This window comes from Xenopus laevis, chromosome 8L, assembly GCF_017654675.1.
Source record: "Xenopus laevis strain J_2021 chromosome 8L, Xenopus_laevis_v10.1, whole genome shotgun sequence".
Lineage (NCBI taxonomy): Eukaryota > Metazoa > Chordata > Amphibia > Anura > Pipidae > Xenopus > Xenopus laevis.
This window is the reverse complement of record NC_054385.1, coordinates 7,784,486-7,803,305: the sequence shown is the minus strand read 5'-3', so window position 1 is coordinate 7,803,305 and position 18,820 is coordinate 7,784,486. Positions and strand designations below refer to the sequence as shown.

Sequence of the window (18,820 nt, the reverse complement as noted above, 5' to 3'; positions counted from 1 at the left end):
ACATTATACTTTATAATACATGAGTCATTAGAGAGGCATTTTATATCTTGTGTCCCTTGCACCTTCATACACATTAGGGGACACCCGTTATTTTTTTTTCTTTCAGTGGGATGCTGGGAGTTGTAGTACAACATCAGTGCTGCCCTACTATTTGCATGGACACAGAGAAAGATTGTGTATCAGTAATCAGGAGGCAGTTGGCTGTAGGTGGCAGTTGTTAGATGGAAGGCATTAGAGGTTTAGAGACTCCAGTAGCAGCAGCAGAGTTTAGTGATGAGAACACAGGGATCCCCCAAACCTCCCCACCCTGCTCTTTCCTCGTCGCATCATTAGTAGAACTGCGCCAGAGACAAGGCTGCCTGCGCTGCATGTGGAGTGCAATAATTATGTAATAAAAGTCACTGCAGGGGCTAATGAAGCTGCGAGTCTGATATCTGCATGCGCCTCCCCATCCAACAGCTGCGCTTACAATTGCACCTTCACCTCTCACAGCCAAGGATTGAGGGGAGCCACTCTGTATGAGCCGGGGGAACAGGGGGTGCAACGAGAGAATATATTTATATATAGGGAAAATGTATGTGCAGTAAGAAACCAAACACAGAATTTCTCCTCTTTGTGTTTAGAATTGTGCAGGTCAGCTTGAGTTGCAATAAAGTATAGATATGTGTTGTTGTGTGGCCCCTGCAATGTAGAGCCCATAATAGAGCAGCTCTCTGTCTCCTGCATTTCCTTCTGACACATTGGCCCAACTGTCAGAATAAAAATAAAGTGCACCCTATAGTCACAGCAGTGCTCCCTATCCCACAGATTTACCTGCAGGGCTGTTTTCTGATTGGCTGAGGAATCAATGATTGACAGCACAGGAATTTGCAGAGTGATTATTTATTACAAATGCTTTATAGAACTGCAAAACTTACAAGATGACTGTTTCCGGTGCCGACTGTCTCTGTTTCCATGGAATAATAATCTTCTTCTTCTTCTTCGGTTCCAGGCCGTCCGCTCCCATTGGGGATCTCGTGGAACAAGGATACCAGCGCCTGTGTGAGGAACAGCAGAGAGTCGCTCAGGAGATCCTCAAGTCCAAGGAGAGGGTAAGAGAGACACAGTGGGGCTCATTTATCAACACTGGGCACGTTTGCCCATGGGCAGTAACCAAAATGGCGGCATTCATTGTTCTACCTGCATCTGGCTTTATAAAGCTGGTCACTGATTGGTTACTATGGGTAACTGCCCACCGGCAAATTTGCTCAGTGTTGATAAATGAGCCCCAGTGTGTGCTTTAACTTCACTGACAGAGAATGATGGGTAAGTGGGAGTGGCCTGTAATAAATCATTTACACCAGTGTGTTTTGCCTTTATGTTACACCATGTGATACATGTACATAATGATGGGTAAGTAAGCGAGGGCCCAGTAGTGAGGAGCAGGTTGATCCAAATCCCACGGGACCAGTTGCTTTACCTGCAAGTTGGTGGATTTGGGCCAAGGCGGGAGCAGCAGGTGCAGGTTGATGGTTCGCCCTTTTAGTACGTTATTGTATGGCCATTGCTAAGCAACTTTTCAATTGGTCTTTATTTATTTTTTATTTTTAATTATTTGCCTTTTTCATCTGACTCTTTCCAGCTTTCAAATGGGGGTCACTGACCCCGTCTAAAAAAACGCTCTGTAAGGCTATAAATGTATCGCTACTCCTCTTACTATTCAGGCCTCTCCTATTCATATTCCAGTCTCTTGTTCAAATCCGTGCATGGTTACTAGGGGAATTTGGACCCTAGCAACCAGATTGCCGGCAAACTGGAGAGCTGCTGAATAACCTAAATAACTCAAAAACCACAAATAATAAAAAAATGAAAACCAATTGCAAATTGGCTCATAATATCACTCGTTTGTCTCAAGAGGAAACTTTTAAGAGACTGAAGCGACACGTGGGTTTTACCACCAGCAATTCACATTATTGCCTACGGGAAATCTTTTACAGGAGATTAGTCGCCCGTAGAAGCTGATATTTATGGCTGGAGATTATCTCCTGGTGTGCCATTGCAGAGACACAGGTGGAGATTCAGTCGCCCGGCAACAAATCGCCTCTTCTTTGGGCGACTAATCTTCCCCGAACTGCCTTCCCGCCGGCTAGAATCTAAATCGCTGACGGGATGGCTTCGTTTTCTGAAGTCACCCGAAGTTTCCTCATGAGGCAACTTCGGACGACTTTGGAAAATGAATCGCTCTAAGTACCTCCTGGAAGGCAGTTTGGGGGAGATTTGTCGCCCGAAGAAGAGGCAATTTGTTGCCGGGCGACTAATCCCTTCCACATGTGTTTCTGCCCTTAAGGTGCGGGTTGAGAAGTAGCAGGTCCTGGTCCATCACCACTAGAGCAGCGAGTAAGATGTAGATACAAGGTGGTGGATATACAAACATGCAGTGGTGTAAGTATTGCAGGAACTCACCCTGCGCCTATTAGAGGGGTTGGCAGCAGAACACAGGGGCGCACAAACATGGGGTACGTTGGCTTGTGCCCCCAATCACCTGCACCAGTTGGAGTGGCCCAAAATGAGTCTTCTTGGGCTCCCAGGGCCGTGACATTGTGGGGGCATCAGTCATCAAGGCTGGGGAAAAAAAGGTGAAACAATGGATTTTATTTACAAAAAAATTGCGATTTTGGAGGAAATGTCAACATAATTTTTTTGTGTTCTTTAATTGCAAAACCATTAACGATCCCAAGTAATATTTAAATAGCGTTTACCGGCAGCCAATGACTGGTTTATATGATAATGGCTTCGGGGAGAGACGCGTTAATATGGTAATGACCAATTTCCAAGCGGCTTTATGGCCTGAGCCTGCAGTGTTTTATGGTTTAAGTGCACTAACACCAAGTTTGTGTAATTAGCGGCTAATTTATAGTGCGTGTTCTACCCAATGACTTACTGCCCCCGCGAAATGTGCAGATTTGTTGTTTTATTGTGACAAGGGAGTGATATAATGGGGAGGCCTGTGTCTGGGAGAGATTCCTATCCGAAAGCTCAAAGTAGCCCCCGTGTTTGATATTTACAGGCAGTGGCTTGTTATTTCCTACTTTTAGCTACAATTAGGCTTCTAGAGTCAGAACCAGCAGTGCAGAGAAAATACACAGCCAGACAGGTACTGGTTTTCCTTTCATTATGCAAAAATTCAGGGAACAGAAGGGACGTGGTCGCAGGCAATCAGCCCTACTACGTTTTCTGCTCCGGTATGGGGGCACAGAGGTGTAGATGGTATGGTTGGGAAATGGGACTCCGCAGGGGCACTATATACTCGATCTCCATCTTGTTCTATTGTCCTGCTTTCTCCAGCTTGCCTTTCTATACAGTATGTGCCCCACACTATGCTGACCTGCCCCCAAATATGGAAGGTAAAACAAGATGGAAAGGATAGGACAAAATGATTGCAGGATGGAGAAGGTAGGGCAGAAGGGTGATGGAGAGGGTTATGGAGGAGGGATGGGAAGGCAGGGCAGAAGGGTGATGGAGAAGGTAGGGCAGGAGGGATGGAGAGGGTTGGGCAGGAGGGATGGAGAGGGTAAGGCAAAATTATGGCAGGATGGAGAAGGTAGGGCAGAAGGGCGATGGAGAGGGTTGGGCAGGAGGGATGGAGAGGATTGGGCAAAATTAGGACAGTATGACAACACTAGGGGGAATGAACCCATTTGCCAACAGCTGGCATCAACAAAGACATTTTTAGATCATCTTGAGTCTGACAGGGTCACAGGAGGGTTTTGCTGAAATCCACCAAACTGCCTGACCAAATCTGGGCACCTATGGGCAGCGTGTGTGAGTGTATCTGTGTATTATGTGTGTGTATTATATGTGTGTGTGTATTATATGTGTGTGTATTATATGTGTGTGTATTATATGTGTGTGTATTATACGTGTGTGTATTATACGTGTGTGTATTATATATGTGTGTACATCACGGTGGCATAAAATGCACCAAACACAGTTGTGCATCCGTCTCTCTTATGGGAGAAGATGTTTATTGCTGGAAGTAGCACAGCTCATCCCCCCGACTCCCACTGACTCAGTCTTTATCTCACCCCCCCAGGAGGGAACAAAGCCCCCCGCTGCGTGCGTATAAGCCCCTTCTGTTAATGGCGTGTTAGGGGCGCGTTGGCATAAATACACCTGTCACTTCCCAATCTGTTCCCTCCGCTCTGATTACCTATTCACAAAGTCATGTCATTAAATTTGAGTGGCATTCTAAATAAGCGCCGTGCCCATCCATCAGCAGGCACTCGAGTGCTTTAAAGTGCAACTGCCGCCTATTACAGCTGTCTGTTTTAATGGAACACCTCTCTAAACTCCTCCTCAATTCGGGGGTCACAGTGTGGCCCTACTATCAATCCATTAAAGGACATGTAAAGCCTACATTTTCCTACCACGTATATAAGTTGGACATATCTTCCCCACCCAAGCCACATCATTTGTACTGCATATACCTGCTCCATTTACCAGCACCATCACATTTTCCTAAAACAAATAGCAGCTTTCCCTCTGACACATAATCTGTAACATTGAGACACGTGTACTGTAAAGTTCATGCAATGCAGAATGCAGGTTACACAGGCACAACATACTTAGATAAAATGTTCTGCTGGGGTTGAGCACTGTAAGGGTAGAGACACACGCTCAGATTCGGGGAGATTAGTCGCGCAGCGACAAATCTCTTCTTCGGGGTGACTAATCTCCCCAAACTGCCTTCCTGCCGGGTAGAATGTAAATCGCCAGCGGAAATGACACTCTGAGCGCTTCATTTTCCGAAGTCGCCCAAAGTTTCCTTGTAAGGCAACTTTGGGTGACTTTGGAAAATGAAGCGATCGCCCTGAAGAAGAGGAGATTTGTCGCTGGGCGACTAATCTCCCCCCGAATCTGACCGTGTGTTTCTGCCCTAATGGTTAATCTGAGCTCAGGAGAGGGGGTTAGGAGAAAAAAATAGGATCAGACAGCTAGAGTTTCTATGGGAACCAGCAGTGCTCTCTCTTCATTGGCTGTTAGACTGGAGGGTGTGTTTAGTAATCTGAGCTGAGAAGAACTGAGCATGCTCAAAAGTCAACAACCAAAGCAAATTTCTGAGGGAGAGAGTTGAGTGGGTTAGAGGAGGGGAAGGATTTCTAAGTGATTAAGGGGGTTCTGCAGCCTGACTGTTAACCTTTTAACAACCAGAGTGGCAGGTGTCTAAAGAGGCTGATCACTGTTCACTCGTGAAGGGGGTTTGCATGTCATTTAAAGGAGAAGGAAAGCCTACTGACTGGAGCACCACTGGGGAGAGTTTAGCTTTGTTCCCGGTACCATTCTTCTATTGGGCCGTAGGCTTCACTTTGCAATAATGGAGTAGAAGGGTGGTACCCAAGCCAACGCAGTGTTTCCAGGCACAAGGCAGGGGACGATTCTCATCCTATGATTAGCCGCAGGCCCAGAAACCACCATGTCTGACATTAGCCTCACCGGAGTAGTAGAGTAGTACCAAGTACTATGCTTAAAATATAGAAACTACCCAGAATCTACTCCTGGCAGAATCACTCAGAATCTGTTATTAAACCTTTATCTGCCCTTCATTTGAAATAGTTTTACATGATCACCGCTAGTTAACTTGTACTAGTTACCCACCCTCTCACAGGTTATAAAGGAGGTATGTTCAGATTTAGACTTAGAATCAGCACTTGGAACCGAGCAGAAAAGGAAATCTACACAAAACAAGTGAGATCTATAAGAGCTTTATTCATTATTAACAGGGGGGACTCGGATATAATATTTATCTATTACTGAAGTTTCTTTTTCTTTGCTTTTCTTCTTATCTACTCGGTCTTTGTTCACATGAGTATGTGTTAATAGAATTCTTGGCGGAAAACTACAATAAAAAAATGAAGTAAAAAAGACTTAGAACTGAATCTCACTTGTAAAGAGGAAATCTACCCAAAAACAGTGTTTTGCCCAACGAAAGAAAATCTAATTCTAAGCAACTTCCCAATATCCATTCATTCCTCATTCTCTGCACTGCTGCCTCTGACTCCTGATACAACTTCCCAATATCCATTCATTCCTCATTCTCACTGGGTTTATAGTTCTGTGTAACTGTCATTGTGTCTGTCCCTTTCTCTGCACTGCTGCTTCTGACTCCTGATACAACTTCCCAATATCCATTCATTCCTCATTCTCACTGGGTTTATAGTTCTGTGTAACTGTCATTGTGTCTGTCCCTTTCTCTTCTCTGCACTGCTGCCTCTGACTCCTGATACAACTTCCCAATATCCATTCATTCCTCATTCTCACTGGGTTTATAGTTCTGTGTAACTGTCATTGTGTCTGTCCCTTTCTCTTCTCTGCACTGCTGCCTCTGACTCCTGATACAACTTCCCAATATCCATTCATTCCTCATTCTCACTGGGTTTATAGTTCTGTGTAACTGTCATTGTGTCTGTCCCTTTCTCTTCTCTGCACTGCTGCCTCTGACTCCTGATACAACTTCCCAATATCCATTCATTCCTCATTCTCACTGGGTTTATAGTTCTGTGTCTGTCCCTTTCTCTAAAAAGTATCAATAACAATACAATTGTAGTCTTGCTTAGATGGGGGTCAGTGACCCCAATTTGAAAGCTGGAAAGAGTCAGAAGAAGGCAAATAATTCAAAAACTATAAAAAAAAAAGAAAAAATGACAAAGACCAATTGAAAAGTTGCTTAGAATTGGCCATTCTATAACATACTGAAAGTTAACTTGTTAACTGCTGGTTCTGCTACATTGTTTCAGTGGTACAGATGCTGGGGGTCCAGTAGGGACGGGACTATATTATACAGACATAAAATGAAATAGTGATTTTCTCTGTTACTGTGGATGAAATGAAACTGGGGTGACTAACGTATCGGGGGGTGTCCAGTGCAGAGTGACAGGTGAGCGTGAGAATGTGAGTTACTGAAGGAAAGAGAAGTGTCTGATTGCGTGGGATTTTCATTTATAGGGAACAGGAGGTGGCAGGTTTAGGGAGTCACACAGACGGGGTGCAACTGTCAGATGAGGAGTATAATGATTTAGTAAGAGAGAATGGAGCACTAGGGTGACGTGAGCTTGATGTGCTGAAAGGTTTCCATGAGTGAGTGTGTGCCGGGCTGGAAGTGCTTCATGAACAAAGTTTGAGTGTTAATGACAAATTAACTCTCTCTTTCCTCCCCGCGCCGTATTTATACACCACTCCCTGACGTCCGCTGGTGATACTATAGAATGTAAGGGCACAATCCACTGCGAGAAGTAACAGAGCCGAGGCTTGTGTAAGGGGGAAGATCTGCAGTTTAATGGGGGGACAAGAGAGGATATATATATATATATATATATATATATATATATATATATATATATATATATATCTATGAAATACATTTGGACAATAGGGAATAACTGCAACAGTTGTAGGTGCCATGCAACGTGCCCTCAGCAGCACAACTGGAGTAAAGGAGAAGTTAAGCTTAACAGAAGTCAACTAGAAAAGCTGCATATTCTGTTTGGGGTGTCTGTACTGGTTTTGTCACCCTTGGGAAATTGTCTCCCCCGTGGATGACGCAGCAACTGTATAAATTCAAATGACTGCAAGTACTTGTTTTGCTGGATGATTTCCCACAACCCCTAAACTTAAATTCTCAGCGGTAGCCCCAGAGCCCACTGAGCATGTGCAGAGTCGCCGACACACAAAAGATGCCTAACAACTGTTATACGGCCTGTATATAAAACAGTGCAGATTCATTTTTAGCCTCTAGTTTAACTACAACTTGAGAGCCAATGGGGAGACTCCATACCTAGAAATGTGCAATTTAATAACCACAAGCTGAATCTTCCGCAGATCAAATAAAGCAAAGTGCAGAGCACACGGACGTCGCTGCTGCGCAGGTATCAGCCTCCCGGATACCCGGCTCCTCTTTGGCACCTGCCACGCTTCCAGAAGGTACACTGCCAAAATAAAAATGAGGGATTATAATGGGTGACATTTGGACACAGGGTTTAATGCAGCAGAGAAACAGCCAAAACCGCCAGTGCGGAATGGAAAATGCCAAGTCACTGCTTTTCCAAGCTAAAAACTGCACAGAGTCTGAACCAGCAGTGACAGGAGTTTGCATTATACTCAAAGGCAAGCAGCACTTGTGCTTCCGTTTGGAACCATATTAGCTTGAAAGACCATTAGCTCCCATGTGCTTCTTAGTCAGTTCCCCAAACACTCTGAAGGGAGTTGTGGCCCCTTTACAGGGGTGGTTCACCTTTAGGTTGACTTTAGTATGTTATAAATTGGACAATTCTAAGAAACTTTTAAATAGTTTTTTTTTATTTATAGTTGTTGAATTATTTGCCTTATTCTTCTGACTCTTTTCAGCTTTCAAATGGGAGTCACTGACCCCATCTAAAAAACAAATGCTCTGTAAAGCTACAAATGTGTTGTTATTGCTGCTTTTTATTACTCGTCTTCTATTCAGGCCTCTCCTATTCATATTCCAGTCTCTTATTCAAATCAGTGCATGGTTGCTAGGGGAATTTGGACCCTAGCAACCAAATTGCTAATATTGCAAACTGGAGATCTGCTGAATAAAAGGCGAAATTACTCAAAAACTACAAATAATAAAAAATGAAAACCAATTGCAAATTGTCTCGGAGAGGGATATCTCTCTGCATCGTACTAACAATTAACTTGTAGGTGACCAACACCTTTAACATTCCCACCGGATGATGATGACTATACATCAGCAAGAAGAGGCTGTAAGTCGGAGGTAAGTCGGAGGTAAGTCGAAGGTGAGTCGGAGGTAAGTTGGAGGAAAGTCAGAGGTAAGTTGGCATCAGACTGTTACTCCTTCTTTCCCCCAATTGTCCTCCTTGTGATTTCAAGTGTTGGGAATAGCTACAGACATTGTGTGTGGGAAATGACCTTGCCGCTCCTTCAGCCAATCCGCTGCAGAGGAGACTATCGATCACGCACCTGCGCCCACATTTCCTATCCCCGCGGGATGTGACTTTATTCCCCCCATTTCTACGGAGCTGGCAGTTTTTTCTCTCCACTCGGTGCAAGTGAAGGTGGATATGACAGCGGCGCTCTCGTTGATAAAGCTCAGTGCCCGTTTCCCACGTACATTAACATATGTCAGTGATCATTTACTTGCCCACGAGATGCTCGGAACACAGAGGTGGCCAGCAGGGAACAGATTGAGTAAGTTGGGGAGATGTCAGAGCAAGACATATACTCACCTCTCTCTCATACATCTGCCCGTCATGGGCATGAGGCGGCGCTCAGTCTGACTGCTGCTCTGAGTCAGGCCCTACAGCGAGGGCATCTCCTTTGTACCAACCAGCAGCTGTGACATGTGAAAAAGCCAAGTGTCTCCCACTGAGGAGGAAAGGTCGGCCCGAGTGGGGAGACCAAGATTTGGCTTCAGGCAAGAGCTAAGATACAGACACTTGGCTTTCTCTGCACTGAAGGATAGAGAGGTGGGAAGGGACTGAGAGCTGTCAGACTGAGACAATAATGTGTCCATCTGCTTCACTATATATATATATATAAATATATACACACAGGCTACAGCTTGGCACCCGCAACCTCAGTAGCACTAATATGACATTGGGAAGGGAAATCTATATTTCTGCTGTAGGGCACTGTCTTTAAATGGTGTTATAATCTGTCGTTTACACATCGGTCTGTAACTTTGGGCCAGAAAGGGAGTTACTGTCTTAGGCCTCGAATCCCTGTTGCACATCAGTCCGAGCTTGATACCTGAAGCAAATCTATGGGACTTGGTATAGCAGGTATAGTAGGGAGAGATGGTGTCTATAGTAACAGTGGGATAATAGTCTCTGGGAAGGGAGTGTGACTGTGGGATAGCAGGTATAGTAGGGAGAGATGGTGCCTATAGTAACAGTGGATAATAGTCTCTGGGAAGGGAGTGTGACTGTGGGATAGCAGATGTAGTAGGGAGAGATGGTGTCTATAGTAACAGTGAGATAATAGTCTCTGGGAAGGGAGTGTGACTGTGGGATAGCAGATATAGTAGGGAGAGATGGTGTCTATAGTAACAGTGGGATAATAGTCTCTGGGAAGGGAGTGTGGCTGTGGGATAGCAGGTATAGTAGGGAGAGATGGTGCCTATAGTAACAGTGGATAATAGTCTCTGGGAAGGGACTGTGACTGTAGGATAGCAGGTATAGTAGGGAGAGATGGTGCCTATAGTAACAGTGGGATAATAGTCTCTGGGAAGGGAGTCTGACTGGGATAGCAGGTATAGTAAGGAGAGATGGTGTCTTTAGTAACAGTGGATAATAGTCTCTGGGAAGGGAGTGTGACTGTGGGATAGCAGATGTAGTAGGGAGAGATGGTGTCTATAGTAACAGTGAGATAATAGTCTCTGGGAAGGGAGTGTGACTGTGGGATAGCAGATATAGTAGGGAGAGATGGTGTCTATAGTAACAGTGGGATAATAGTCTCTGGGAAGGGAGTGTGGCTGTGGGATAGCAGGTATAGTAGGGAGAGATGGTGCCTATAGTAACAGTGGATAATAGTCTCTGGGAAGGGACTGTGACTGTAGGATAGCAGGTATAGTAGGGAAAGATGGTGCCTATAGAAACTGGGTAATAGTCTCTGGGAAGGGAGTGTGACTGTGGGATAGCAGGTATAGTAGGGAGAGATGGTGTCTATAGTAACAGTGGGATAATAGTCTCTGGGAAGGGAGTCTGACTGTGGGATAGCAGGTATAGTAAGGAGAGATGGTGTCTTTAGTAACAGTGGATAATAGTCTCTGGGAAGGGAGTGTGACTGTGGGATAGCAGATGTAGTAGGGAGAGATGGTGTCTATAGTAACAGTGAGATAATAGTCTCTGGGAAGGGAGTGTGACTGTGGGATAGCAGATATAGTAGGGAGAGATGGTGTCTATAGTAACAGTGGATAATAGTCTCTGGGAAGGGAGTGTGGCTGTGGGATAGCAGGTATAGTAGGGAGAGATGGTGCCTATAGTAACAGTGGATAATAGTCTCTGGGAAGGGACTGTGACTGTAGGATAGCAGGTATAGTAGGGAGAGATGGTGCCTATAGTAACAGTGGGATAATAGTCTCTGGGAAGGGAGTCTGACTGGGATAGCAGGTATAGTAAGGAGAGATGGTGTCTTTAGTAACAGTGGATAATAGTCTCTGGGAAGGGAGTGTGACTGTGGGATAGCAGATGTAGTAGGGAGAGATGGTGTCTATAGTAACAGTGAGATAATAGTCTCTGGGAAGGGAGTGTGACTGTGGGATAGCAGATATAGTAGGGAGAGATGGTGTCTATAGTAACAGTGGGATAATAGTCTCTGGGAAGGGAGTGTGGCTGTGGGATAGCAGGTATAGTAGGGAGAGATGGTGCCTATAGTAACAGTGGATAATAGTCTCTGGGAAGGGACTGTGACTGTAGGATAGCAGGTATAGTAGGGAGAGATGGTGCCTATAGAAACTGGGTAATAGTCTCTGGGAAGGGAGTGTGACTGTGGGATAGCAGGTATAGTAGGGAGAGATGGTGTCTATAGTAACAGTGGGATAATAGTCTCTGGGAAGGGAGTCTGACTGTGGGATAGCAGGTATAGTAAGGAGAGATGGTGTCTTTAGTAACAGTGGATAATAGTCTCTGGGAAGGGAGTGTGACTGTGGGATAGCAGATGTAGTAGGGAGAGATGGTGTCTATAGTAACAGTGAGATAATAGTCTCTGGGAAGGGAGTGTGACTGTGGAATAACAGATATAGTAGGGAGGGATGGTGCCTATAGTAACAGTGGGATAATAGTCTCTGGGAAGGGAGTGTGACTGTGGGATAGCAGGTATAGTAGGGAGAGATGGTGCCTATAGTAACAGTGGATAATAGTCTCTGGGAAGGAAGTGTGACTGTGGGATAGCAGGTATAGTAGGGAGAGATGGTGCCTATAGTAACAGTGGATAATAGTCTCTGGGAAGGGAGTGTGACTGTGGGATAGCAGGTATAGTAGGGAGAGATGGTGTCTATAGTAACAGTGGATAATAGTCCTCTGGGAAGGGAGTGTGACTGTGGGATAGCAGGTATAGTAGGGAGAGATGGTGCCTATAGTAACAGTGGATAATAGTCTCTGGGAAGGGAGTGTGACTGTGGGATAGCAGGTATAGTAGGGAGAGATGGTGCCTATAGTAACAGTGGATAATAGTCTCTGGGAAGGGAGTGTGACTGTGGGATAGCAGGTATAGTAGGGAGGGATGGTGCCTATAGTAACAGTGGGATAATAGTCTCTGGGAAGGGAGTGTGACTGTGGGATAGCAGGTATAGTAGGGAGAGATGGTGCATATAGTAACAGTGGATAATAGTCTCTGGGAAGGGAGTGTGACTGTGGGATAGCAGGTATAGTAGGGAGAGATTGTGCCTATAGTAACAGTGGATAATAGTCTCTGGGAAGGGAGTGTGACTGTGGGATAGCAGGTATAGTAGGGAGAGATGGTGTCTATAGTAACAGTGGATAATAGTCTCTGGGAAGGGAGTGTGACTGTGGGATAGCAGGTATAGTAGGGAGAGATGGTGCCTATAGTAACAGTGGGATAATAGTCTCTAGGAAGGGAGTGTGGCTGTGGGATAGCAGGTATAGTAGGGAGAGATGGTGCCTATAGTAACAGTGGATAATAGTCTCTGGGAAGGGACTGTGACTGTAGGATAGCAGGTATAGTAGGGAGAGATGGTGCCTATAGTAACTGGGTAATAGTCTCTGGGAAGGGAGTGTGACTGTGGGATAGCAGGTATAGTAGGGAGAGATGGTGTCTATAGTAACAGTGGGATAATAGTCTCTGGGAAGGGAGTCTGACTGTGGGATAGCAGGTATAGTAAGGAGAGATGGTGTCTTTAGTAACAGTGGATAATAGTCTCTGGGAAGGGAGTGTGACTGTGGGATAGCAGATGTAGTAGGGAGAGATGGTGTCTATAGTAACAGTGAGATAATAGTCTCTGGGAAGGGAGTGTGACTGTGGAATAACAGATATAGTAGGGAGGGATGGTGCCTATAGTAACAGTGGGATAATAGTCTCTGGGAAGGGAGTGTGACTGTGGGATAGCAGGTATAGTAGGGAGAGATGGTGCCTATAGTAACAGTGGATAATAGTCTCTGGGAAGGAAGTGTGACTGTGGGATAGCAGGTATAGTAGGGAGAGATGGTGCCTATAGTAACAGTGGATAATAGTCTCTGGGAAGGGAGTGTGACTGTGGGATAGCAGGTATAGTAGGGAGAGATGGTGTCTATAGTAACAGTGGATAATAGTCTCTGGGAAGGGAGTGTGACTGTGGGATAGCAGGTATAGTAGGGAGAGATGGTGCCTATAGTAACAGTGGATAATAGTCTCTGGGAAGGAGTGTGACTGTGGGATAGCAGGTATAGTAGGGAGAGATGGTGCCTATAGTAACAGTGGATAATAGTCTCTGGGAAGGGAGTGTGACTGTGGGATAGCAGGTATAGTAGGGAGGGATGGTGCCTATAGTAACAGTGGGATAATAGTCTCTGGGAAGGGAGTGTGACTGTGGGATAGCAGGTATAGTAGGGAAGATGGTGCCTATAGTAACAGTGGATAATAGTCTCTGGGAGGAGTGTGACTGTTATAGACGGTATAGTAGGTGAATGGTGCCTATAGTAAGCAGTGGAATTATAGTTCTCTGGGAAGTGTGACTGTGGGTAGCAGGTATAGTAGGGAGAGACTGGTGTCTTAGTAAGTGGATTGATAGTCTTTGGGAGAGGATAGTGTCGGCTGGCTGGGATAGCAGGTATATGTGGGAGAGATGGTGCCTATAGTAACAGTGGGATAATAGTCTCTGGAAGGGAGTGTGGTGTGGATAGCAGGTATAGTAGGGAGAGATGGTGCCTATAGTAACATGGATAATAGTCTCTGGGAGGGAGTGTGACTTGTGGATAGCAGGTATAGTAGGGAGAGATGGTGTCTATGAGTACAGTGGATAATACGTCTCTGTGGGAGGGTAGTGTGACTTGATAGCAGGTATAGTGAGGGAGAGATGGTGTGCCTATAGTAACAGTGGGATAATAGTCCTGGGAAAGGGAGTGTGACTGTGGGAAATAGCAGGTATTAGGGAGTCGATGTGTCTTAGTACAGTGGGATATGTCTCTGTGACCTGTGTGCATGGAGAGATGGTTTATATTAACAGTGGGATAATAGTCTCATGTGGGATAGCAGGTATATTAGGGTAGAGGATGGTGCCTATATGTACCAGTGGATAATAGTCTCGGTGGGTAAAGTGTGGAGGTGTCAATAGTAGAGTGATGGTGATAGTTCTGTGGAAGGAGTGTGCTGTGGGATAGCAGTATATAGTATAAGTGGATAATAGTCTCTGGGAAGATAAGGTATGATGATTGTGGTATCGTAATATGGAATAATTCTCTCTGAAGGTGAGTGGGACAGTGTATTATAGTAGTGTGACGAATAGTAACTAGTCAGTGGGAATAATGTAGTGATCTATGGAAGGGAGTGTGACTTGTGGATAGCAGGTATTAGTATGGTGAGAGCTGGTGGTCTATAGTAACAGTGGATAATAGTTCTGGGAGGGGACTGTGACTGGTAGGTAGCAGGTATAGTAGGGAGAGATGTGTCTATTAGTAACAGTGGGATGATAGTCTCGACTGTTGGGATTGCAGGTATCAGTAGGGAGAGATTGGTGACTGTGGGGCTTGTTGTGGCATGCTGGTGCCTGATCAGTAACAGTGGGCACTGTGGATTAGCAGGTATAATATCGGATGAGATGGTGTTCGTGTCAGTACAAGTGGATAAATAGTCTCTGGGAAAGTGTGACTGTGGTGAAATCTGGTGGGTAGTTAAGATAATAAAAGTGTGACTATGTAATAGTTGTGGAGAGATGGGGCTATAGTACAGTGGGAAAACTCTGGGAAGGAATTGAGTTTTAACTAAAATACATATTCTATTGTTTTTGCAAAATGCATGTTAGTAATTTTATATAGTGGAATCTGATACAAACCATATGTTTTACTTGTGGAAGTGATGACTGGGATTGTGAGATATTTGATTTGTCTATTCACATCCTGACAACGGTCCCCAGAGGATCAAAACATATTGATGTCTGTGCTGCTTTTTATGTAAAGTAAAGTAAGTAAAGACTTTTTCTGAAATATGCATTGAGTGCTTTGTTTTTCCTTCTCCCACACACACGTCCCCTATATTAATAAATCTATATCTATAGTAGATATATAAAGAGAGAGAAGGTAGAATTAGAGAAAGTTAAAGAAACATAGAGAGAGGGAGAGAGAGCACAAGAGCGAGATGGGGTAGAGAGAGAGAGATGCGATAGAGTAGAGAGATTGAGGTAGAGAGAGATGGGGTAGAGAGATTGAGGTAGAAAGAGAGAGATGGGGTAGAGAGAGAGATTGGGTAAAGAGAGATGGGGTAGAGAGATTGAGGTAGAAAGAGAGAGATGGGGTAGAAAGAGAGAGATGGGGTAAAGAGATTGAGGTAGAAAGAGAGAAATGGAGTAGAGGGAGAGAGAGAGATGGTAGAGAGATTGGGTAGAGAGAAAGAGATGGGGTAGAAAGAGAGAGATGGGGTAGAGAGAGGTTGAGGTAGAAAGAGAGAGATGGAGTAGAGAGAGAGATGGTAGAGAGAGAGATAGATGGGGTAGAGAGAGAGATGGTAGAGAGAGAGATGGGGTAGAGAGAGAGAGAGAGATGGGGTAGAGAGAGAGATCGGGTAAAGAGAGATGGGGTAGAGAGATTGAAGTAGAAAGAGAGAGATGGGGTAGAGAGATTGAGGTAGAAAGAGAGATGGTAGAGAGAGATTGTGTAGAGAGAGAGAGAGAGATGGGGTAGAGAGATTGAGGTAGAAAGAGAGAGAGATGGGGTAGAGAGATTGGGTAGAGAGAGAGAGAGAGATTGGGTAGAGAGATTGAAGTAGAAAGAGATAGATGGGGTAGAGATTGAGGTAGAGAAAGAGAGTTGAGGTAGAAAGAGAGAGATGAGGTAGAAAGAGAGAGATGGGGTAGAGAGAGAGAGATGGGGTAGAGAGATTGAGATAGAAAGAGAGAGATGGGGTAGAGAGATTGAGGTAGAAAGAGAGATTGAGGTAGAAAGAGAGAGATGGGGTAGAGATTGATGTAGAGACAGAAAGAGAGATGGGGTATAGAGATTGAGGTAGAGAGAGAGATGGGGTAGAGAGATTGAGGTAGAAAGAGACAGATGGGGTAGAGAGAGAGATGGGGTTAAGAGATTGAGGTAGAGAGATGAGGTAAGAGAGAGAGAGAGATGGGGTAGAGAGAGAGAATGAGTTTAGAGCGATTGAGGTAGAGAGAGGGATGGGGTAGAGAGATTGAGGTAGAGAGAGAGAGAGATGGGGTAGAGAGAGAGAGATGGGGTTGAGAGATTGAGGTAGAGAGAGAGAGAGATGGGGTAGAGAGATTGAGGTAGAGAGAGATTGAGGTAGAGAGAGATGGGGTTGAGAGATTGAGGTAGAGAGAGATGGGGTTGAGAGATTGAGGTAGAGAGAGAGAGATGGGGTAGAGAGATTGAGGTAGAAAGAGAGATTGGGTAGAGAGATTGAGGTAGAAAGAGAGAGACGGGGTACAGATTGATGTAGAGACAGAAAGAGAGATGGGGTAGAGAGATTGAGGTAGAGAGAGAGATGGGGTAGAGAGATTGAGGTAGAAAGAGAGAGATGAGATTGAGGTAGAAAGAGACAGATGGGGTAGAGAGAGAGATGGGGTTAAGAGATTGAGGTAGAGAGATGGAGTAGAGAGATTGAGGTAGAGAGAGAGAGAGATGGGGTAGAGAGAGAGAATGGGTTAGAGCGATTGAGGTAGAGAGAGGGATGGGGTTGAGAGATTGAGGTAGAGAGAGAGAGATGGGGTAGAGAGAGATTGAGGTAGAGAGAGATGGGGTTGAGAGATTGAGGTAGAGAGAGAGAGATGGGGTTGAGAGATTGAGGTAGAGAGAGAGAGATGGGGTTGAGAGATTGAGGTAGAGAGAGAGAGGGGGTAGAGAGATTGAGGTAGAGAGAGAATGGGTTAGAGCGATTGAGGTAGAGAGAGATGGGGTTGAGAGATTGAGGTAGAAAGAGAGAGATGGGGTTGAGAGATTGAGGTAGAAAGGGAGAGAGAGATGGGGTTGAGAGTGAGGTAGAGAGAGAGATGAGGTAGAGAGATGGGTTAGAGAGATTGAGGTAGAGAGAGAGAGATGGGGTAGAGAGATTGAGGTAGAGAGAGATGAGGTAGAGAGAGAGATATGGGGTTGAGAGATTGAGGTAGAGAGAGAGAGAGAGAGATGGGGTTGAGAGATTGAGGTAGAAAGAGAGAGATGGGGTAGAGAGATTGAGGTAGAGAGAGAGATGGGGTAGAAAGATTGAGGTAGATAAAGAGAGATGGGGTATAGAGATTGAGGTAGAGAGAGAGATGGGGTAGAGAGATTGAGGTAGAAAGAAACAGATGGGGTAGAGAGAGAGATGGGGTTAAGAGATTGAGGTAAAGAGATGAGGTAGAGAGAGAGAGATGGGGTAGAGAGAGAGAATGAGTTAGAGCGATTGAGGTAGAGAGAGGGATGGGGTAGAGAGATTGAGGTAGAGAGAGAGAGAGAGATGGGGTAGAGAGAGAGAGATGGGGTTGAGAGATTGAGGTAGAGAGAGAGAGATGGGGTAGAGAGATTGAGGTAGAGAGAGATTGAGGTAGAGAGAGATGGGGTTGAGAGATTGAGGTAGAGAGAGATGGGGTTGAGAGATTGAGGTAGAAAGAGATAGATGGGGTAGAGATTGAGGTAGAGAAAGAGAGTTGAGGTAGAAAGAGAGAGATGAGGTAGAAAGAGAGAGATGGGGTAGAGAGAGAGAGATGGGGTAGAGAGATTGAGATAGAAAGAGAGAGATGGGGTAGAGAGATTGAGGTAGAAAGAGAGATTGGGTAGAGAGATTGAGGTAGAAAGAGAGAGATGGGGTAGAGATTGATGTAGAGACAGAAAGAGAGATGGGGTATAGAGATTGAGGTAGAGAGAGAGATGGGGTAGAGAGATTGAGGTAGAAAGAGACAGATGGGGTAGAGAGAGAGATGGGGTTAAGAGATTGAGGTAGAGAGATGAGGTAGAGAGAGAGAGAGATGGGGTAGAGAGAGAGAATGAGTTAGAGCGATTGAGGTAGAGAGAGGGATGGGGTAGAGAGATTGAGGTAGAGAGAGAGAGAGATGGGGTAGAGAGAGAGAGATGGGGTTGAGAGATTGAGGTAGAGAGAGAGAGATGGGGTAGAGAGATTGAGGTAGAGAGAGATTGAGGTAGAGAGAGATGGGGTTGAGAGATTGAGGTAGAGAGAGATGGGGTTGAGAGATTGAGGTAGAGAGAGAGAGATGGGGTAGAGAGATTGAGGTAGAAAGAGAGATTGGGTAGAGAGATTGAGGTAGAAAGAGAGAGATGGGGTAGAGATTGATGTAGAGACAGAAAGAGAGATGGGGTAGAGAGATTGAGGTAGAGAGAGAGATGGGGTAGAGAGATTGAGGTAGAAAGAGAGAGATGAGATTGAGGTAGAAAGAGACAGATGGGGTAGAGAGAGAGATGGGGTTAAGAGATTGAGGTAGAGAGATGGAGTAGAGAGATTGAGGTAGAGAGAGAGAGAGATGGGGTAGAGAGAGAGAATGGGTTAGAGAGATTGAGGTAGAGAGAGGGATGGGGTAGAGAGATTGAGGTAGAGAGAGAGAGAGATGGGGTAGAGAGAGAGAGAGATGGGGTTGAGAGATTGAGGTAGAGAGAGAGAGATGGGGTAGAGAGAGATGAGGTAGAGAGAGATGGGGTAGAGAGAGAGAGATGGGGTTGAGAGA

The 18,820-nt window shown here is 45.2% G+C and overlaps 1 protein-coding gene across 4 annotated transcripts in view; it reads right to left on the bottom strand.

Moving 5' to 3' along the window:
* Window positions 1-895: 895 nt before the first annotated feature.
* Window positions 896-18,820, bottom strand: part of ddx31.L (DEAD-box helicase 31 L homeolog) — a 108,198-nt gene continuing 90,273 nt past the window's right edge. The window contains exons 23-25 of one of the 4 annotated variants that reach the window (XM_041572103.1): window positions 7,811-7,961; window positions 2,443-2,601; window positions 896-1,037 (exon numbers count right to left, since the gene is read on the bottom strand). The gene's annotated coding sequence lies outside the window, so the exon portion shown is untranslated. The remainder of the gene's footprint in view (window positions 1,038-2,442; window positions 2,602-7,810; window positions 7,962-18,820) is intronic. The other 3 variants (XM_041572099.1, XM_041572100.1, XM_041572101.1) reach the window with 3 other exon arrangements.